The sequence below is a fragment of the Misgurnus anguillicaudatus genome, chromosome 19, assembly GCF_027580225.2.
Source record: "Misgurnus anguillicaudatus chromosome 19, ASM2758022v2, whole genome shotgun sequence".
NCBI lineage: Eukaryota > Metazoa > Chordata > Actinopteri > Cypriniformes > Cobitidae > Misgurnus > Misgurnus anguillicaudatus.
Window position 1 is genome coordinate 5,711,656 of NC_073355.2, and position 7,252 is coordinate 5,718,907.

At 39.7% G+C, this 7,252-nt stretch overlaps 1 long non-coding RNA gene across 1 annotated transcript; it reads left to right on the forward strand.

Annotated features, from left to right (window-relative positions):
- Window positions 1-276: 276 nt before the first annotated feature.
- On the forward strand, window positions 277-1,498 carry LOC129426554 (uncharacterized). The gene is made up of 3 exons (XR_008638470.2): window positions 277-573; window positions 700-778; window positions 1,333-1,498. It is a non-coding gene; the product is annotated as an uncharacterized lncRNA (long non-coding RNA).
- The last annotated feature ends 5,754 nt before the right edge of the window (window positions 1,499-7,252 follow it).

Consider the following 7,252-nt stretch of genomic DNA (forward strand, 5'->3'; position numbering starts at 1 on the left):
CTTGCAGTTTGTGGCGACACATTCGCGATGCGCACGTTCGCATATATGCTTAAATGCAACTTACATTTTTATTTTGTGGAGGACCGAGAAATAAATTAATGTATGGGAATGTACAACAGCGCTCTCACTTGAATGTCGTCACAGCAGTACGCAGCGCAAATATAACGACACACTTATAATCCCTCCCACTCCGAAGTGTTACTAAACTCAATGGAAAAGCTAACCAAGCCAAAGTGATGTGAGCTGACCTGACCCAAACCAAACCTTGGGGTACTATGCGATGGAAAAGCACCATTAATAAACACAAAATGTGAATAGTGTACAAACGTAGTGTTGTGGTAAGCAACTAAAGTTTTTTTTTTATTTAGGGGCTGGCATTTGTGAAACAATTCATCTATTCACTGGAAAGCGAGAATCCCATCAGTTCCCATCTGGCCGTGAATTCAATTCTCAAAGCCAAATTCATCATTATCATCCTTTCATCACCTCAACATGTCCTGCCTGTAAGCTCCAGTGGATATCTGTCTTGAATAAAAAACATGTAGCATCATAGCATTCACCTTCCCTTTTGAGGTAAACCTACCTGTGCTAGTCTTACTATATTTCTCTTTAGCATCTTAATTGCCACTGATCAGATTTCCAATTTCTGATGATGCACCTCTTTACTAATTTTACTGCTTTTGCTTTACAAAAATGAAGTCGTTCTATGAATCTCATTCATTTTTGATGATGTGACTTCCTGGCATGCGGTGAGAAGACCACGGGTGCGAGTATCTGGGTGAGTTTACTGTAGGAGATCCATACAGTATGTGCTTTTGCAGATGTGACTTTTGCTGTGTGACCTCTTGCTGTGTGTAAAGGTCTCCTAACTGTAACTGTCAGCTATTAATTATAGATCATTTACGTAACATCTGATGTCCGTTTGCTCTAGATGTAGGAATGCTTTTAGTCCTACAGTATTAACCAATTTGTAAAAATTCAGCCTCTTTGCATAGTTGCAGGAATAACAAGCACTATTTCTACCTCTGATGCAAACACTTCAAAGCTGGTTAAGAGAGAAGGGTTTGCTTTTTGTAGGAATCTGCCTATCTACCGCAATCATGTTAAATAACAGTGAAGATTAGACTTGAACCCAGAGAGCCAAGGACAAAATGTGCTTCGTACAAAAAAACACTTGAATACTTTTGAAATAATTGATATTTTCTTTTAAATAAAATAAAGTTCTACAAGTAAGACTTAATGCTACATCAATCGTTATATTTTGATCTAGCCAATCATCACTTGACTCTTGGAGTATATAGGTGTTCTACTCAACCTCTTTTGTGTGTGCAGATACTGATGATGACCTCCATCATCCCCACCACCACCACCAGGCTGGCCCTAGTCCAGGCATCGTCTCAGGCAGGAACAGCAAGAATCTACAATCCTCCGGCTTTGAGCTATGGATGGGGTCGATGTCAAAAAACTATATTATCACTGCATCATTTTGCTTACATATTATTAAATAAATACCATTGTAATGTTATATTGCCTCCTGAGCTTGATCTAACAAGAAATTGGTACATATTAGTTGATTTATACACATACTGATTTGGACACTTTTTTAGCTTGTTAAGCTAAACCCCCAAGCTTTTCCAGTCTGGAAGATCAGCTTGATCAGCTAAAGCATTTTCGCCAGGTTGGGAGGACCAGCTTAAACGAGCTACTTCCATCTTAAACCAGCAAAGACCAACCAACCAGCTTAGGCAAGCTGGCCAACCCAGCAAGCAATTTGGGCTAAAACCAGGCTACATTTGGGCTGTCAGTGATAGTCTAATAGACGTCTACCACAGCCCAAGACTAGACGACACATATACGTTTAAATGCAAACACCTTGAACATCTGTTGACTTTGCCTACATGTTGGAATATCATAAAGGTCTATAGTTAGCCATTATTTCAACGTCTTGATTTTTGCTTGCTGGGAAGCTTCTAGCTGATGAGTCAGCTGGTCTTTCAACCTGAGCAACTAAAGTGTAATTTATTGTCGTGTTTAGGTTCTATGCCATAGGTACGAAAATGGTCGTACCAATTAAGACGAATAATAAGCCTACTCGTAAAATATGTGTAAATTGCCATGAGATAGCATTGGACTAAACTTCATCTTGCAAAACTTTCTGGTTAAAATCTGCTGTTAGAATTCGGGTATGTCTACATGTTGAATTGTCACCAGAAATACTAGACCATCCGGGTACCTTAAAGGCATAGTATGTAATAGTTGTTGCTAGATGTTGCTAAACAACAAGAAGTCGCACGTGCTCTTGGCAAACAGAGGAGGTGTTGGAAAAGTGACTTTTGAATATTTGAATGCAAAAATCTTACATATTGTGCCTTTAGGGATACTTATTTCAACCATCTCCCTGATGCCCAGACATAGTCCCGTCTCCGTCCCCCCTTACTCCATTACTCAACCGGATTTTGATGACGCTTAGTGGGTATCGATTTTTAAGCGCAATTATCATTTTCACATTAAGTGGCAGGTTATTTAAATAGCAAATGCATTTGCGTCCAATTTTGTGCCCATGGGCGTTCTGGTCTGAAAACGAGGTTTGTTCAGGCGCATTGTTGGGGCGTTGCTATTTTGAGGCAACTAAAATAGACTACGCCATTGACCAACTAAAACCTGCTCTAAAGTCTATGGCGCAATAATGTTTTTGTTATTTAATGAGCGCGTTAGAAATATGCGCCTATAAACGGCACGACAACGCGGCTTTTCACGCACATGGATGCGCAGCAGCACAAAAACGCTTTTACATATAAAAAATTCAAGGATTAAAATGTAAAAGATTATTATTGAGTCTCTTGGACATAAATGAGGACCGATTATGAGACGTTAGAAGGCGTAAAGAGCTGCTTCACCTGTAGATTAATTGTAAATTCTTTATCTCTTGTTTGTGTTTTTAGAGTACAAACCTTTTCTTGCATATTTGCAATTTTTTTTATGAGATTACAATGATTATGTAGGATATCAATACATTTACAGGAATTAAAAGCCTGCTATTTTTACTTCTATGACTGAAACAACACACATTTTTAACAATAATCTTAAATTGGGGGTCTTCTTCCTCCGCTTAGTTTTTCAGTTTACAAATTCCACTTCCTAAATAGGGAATCGGCATGACGCAAGGCACAACTGGCTTTTAAAGGAGATGAGAGCTGAGACTCTCATTGGTTTATTGCACGTTACGCCCAAAAAACACCCATTACTCATTAGGAGAATAGGAACAACCCTTTAAGGCCGTGCGCTTGACGCACAAATCATTTTTCCTGTTGTTAAATTAGCAAAAGTGGAATCTGACACACCCATTTAGTCTGTGCGCTGTGCGCTTTAGACAATGGGCTTAGGTCAAACTCAGGCTCTGTTTACACGTACACGGTTATTTTTAAAAACTGAAAGATTTACCTTCGTTTGTGCCCCTCGTTTACATGCAAACGGAGAACTCGCCTCTGAAACCGATTGTTTCTAAAAACTCCGGCCAGAGTGGAGATCTTGAAAATCTTCGGTTGCACGGTTGCATGTAAACTGAGACAAACGAATGTTTAAGCAGGCAACGTCACAGAGTATGCGCCAGAGCTCGCACCTACGTCAAAAGTGCGACCTATGTTTACATGTGACTGCTACTCTTAACGCTTCCAAGATCACCTTTATGTTCGTGCGGGCTCGTTTCGTGTGTTTGTGTTTGCAAATACAGCCGCTCCATTATGTCGAGGAGCAGAGACGAGTGCTCGGAGATCAGCAATTTTACACGTGTTTGACTTCAAGCGGCACTGCAAGAACCGACAGATGGATGATGTCAAAGTACCGTGAGAGCGATTCGAAATTAGACCTCTGCGTGTGATTCCTCGGCTCGCTCTCGCGGTGCGTTGACGTCTTCGATCACCTACTGCAAGAACTCCTCCCTCTAATATGAAAAACCAGTTCGCGTCACCACCAGCGCTGCCAGTGATTGGCTTGCGTGGGCTTGGGCGTCTCTTGGCGGCAGGTATGCACGGGTACGTGTAAATAAACACTTTTCTGAAAACTGACACGTGTGCACGATATTATTTTTGAAACCGGAGAGGTTGAAATGTCCGTTTATGAAAATTAGCCGCCCACGTGTAAACATAGCCTCAATTCCTGGAGGGCCGGTGTCTCTGTAGAGTTTAGATCCAGTCATAATCAAACACACCTGATGCAGCTAATCAATGACTTCGGGATTATTCTAATTTCTACTACTATTAAGAATTGAATTGGTACATTCATTGTAGGTTGCCAAGCAACATCACTGCATTAAAATATAATTTTATTATACCATTAGCGTGTGTAAAATGACTTACACAGTGATATAAGATTTTAATCATACCCCAGTCTTTTAACCAGAGTCTATTCTCTCATCATTACTATAAAGAATAACTATAAATGTATTTTTGTGCCACAGTAGCAGGTCTGCTCGAGCCATTAATTGCTCTACTGCTCAGGCAGGTACAGTACTACTTCATCATCGTCTTAAATTAACATCATTCTTCCTCGAAGACAACATTTATAAACACAGTTTTTTCATCAGCCTCACCTCAGCAGAAATCAGATAGAGGTGTGAAGACAGACTGTGGTTTATTTATCACTCATCCATACTGCATGACAGAAGGAAGAAAACATTGTTTTATCTCTATCCTATCCATTTGGTGTTAATTAATGCTTATCTATGGAGACTAGAGTGATAAAAGAGCGCTAGTGTAACACGAGCGGCAGCACGGATAATGGCAAATGTACGAATGCATTTTTTTCTTGCTGACAAAATGAATTTTGTTACTCTGGATGAGCCGCAGGTATTGATGTGTGCGTTTCGTAGCGCGTGAGACGTCAGCAAAGAGAGCAACCATCTTGCAAACATTTCACTGCTAAATTGCTAGAACGAACATAGCCAGAAATGAAGAAACTTTCAAGTCTCTGAATCTCCATGGAGATTAATAATGCAACAAAGCGTTGAGCGAGTAAGCGAGTGAGCCCGGCAGCCACGGCGCCGCTCAAGTGCTTGTTTTAATGGACTTATTCTTCAAGGCTTCTCTCAATGATGTAAAATGTACTATTGCATTGAGAGCATTGGTCTATCTGTAGAAAAACCTTTTGTGGGGATGATCAACACGTTTCCAGTGACCGCTGTGAGAGAAAGGATATGAAGGTTATTCGATTTATCGATGGTAGAGGATAGGATTCGTGATGCATGTAGACTGATATAATCAGTGATTTTTGATGCTGCCTGCATTTGTTTCTGTAACAAAACAACAGTTTAACCTGTGTGCATGTTTTCTAACACCAAAGCTCTCCAGAGCTTCCTCTTTACATGAGTGGGATCTTCAGATCATCAAAGAGACCTCTACAGGCGCACTTCAAATGTGAGGCTTCTCTCGCGGGAACAAATGAGGAACAGACAAAAAAGATCATGAGGACATTAAGAAAAGAGCATTCTCGTGTATCCACAATGCTAAAGTGGTCAATCAGAGTTCACTTTTTAACATTATGGTAATAAACTTTATTGGAAAAGATATTGGGGTATTGGGAAATGCATACTAAAGTTTCAAGAGAAAATAGAGTAAAAAGAAAATTGTCAGTTTTTACAAAATTAACAAGCCAATACTGCAAATTCATTTAACTTACACTCTAAAAAAAACATTGGGATAAAAAAACTAGACTGTAAAAAATATGAACGTAGTGTCTGTGAGTTTTTTGAAACCAATAGTTGGCAGGGCCAGCTATCTCAATCTTAGCATCACGTCACCATGCATCGCTCGCAAATAACCGTAAATGGGTAAAGAGGCGGGACGTGGTTGAAGCACAACGGTTGTGACAGCAGGGGCGGTTCAGCTGTCACTCAAGTGGCCACGCCCTTAATTATGCCGAACTTTAAGGCTTAGTAAAATTTAAATGGATTAGTTACAAAAAAATCCATCCCCCCCACAGTTGTCATGAAGGGTCAAATTAGCTATACCATTCCAATAAACCAAAACCACTTTTTGTACCAGGCTGTAAACACATTTATTTCTGCTATAAAGTTGAGCATTTTTACTTATGGGGGTCAATGGGAAATTGGAGCCAGTTTAAGTCACTTCTGTTTTGGCTTCACAAGAGAGTTTGGAAGGTTGCCTATTGGTTAAAAAACAACCCAAATGTAGTTATTTTTAGCCCAACGGCAGGGTTACCCAATATAGGACAGGCCACATCAAGTTGGGTTGTTAATTTCAGTAAATGGTTTGTTTTTCTGCGCAAAGGATGGTGTCATTTTTATTCAAATGCTGGGTTGATTTTACTTTCTAAAAGGGCTAATATTTTTGGGCTATATTCAGTGGTGTTGTGCAGGGTATACGCAGGTATACGGAGTATACCCACCTCTTTTTTTGATGGCATGGGGTAAACCCACTTCTACTGGGGGCATAAATTAAGAGTATACCCACTTCTCCAGACACCACTACACCACTGGTTATATTTATTTTGTTACATTCCAGGAAGAGGCAGGCAGCAGATCCAAATGCAATATTATTTATTAAGAAAATAAAACAAGATAAACCAAACCCAACAATAGAACAAACACAACTAAAGACAAACAATAACTGACAAAGAACAAAGGATACACTATGGCTATGACTTGGTCCGAAATGGTATACTGTAACAGTAGGTACTAAATTAGATGAAGTACCTACTAATCGACCAATAAAACAGTAGGTACTATATAGTATAATTACGGATAGTATGAATGAATCCAGCATGTTGATACATGACGTGACATACATATATTATACCATGGCTTGTTTAAATACTCGATTCTGATTGGCTGGAAGTTGTGCATTAATTAAGCAATATCGCTCGAGTAGGAGTGTGATATAGCTCTATATCATCACGGCTGTGATTAGGCCAGAGGCACGAGGCCGTAGGCCGACTCCGAGAGCGATATTGCTTTTATACAACAGTTCGACGGCACACGTTTGAAAAACGTAAACTAGAAAACAACAACGGAGTTATTTTAAAAGCCTCTTTGTTTGAGAACTACTTCTTCCGCCACGGATTTGATGGCGGCAGAATGACAGGTAAAACTTTCGGCTGCTTTGAAGCTCATAACAACTCAATGGATGGAAAAGCCGTTACTTTATATTACCGTTTCTTGGTCACAAAGTGTAGTTTTAAGATTAGTTCAGTCGAGAATGTATATGTATTATATTTAAATCTGCAGTCGATTAGTAAA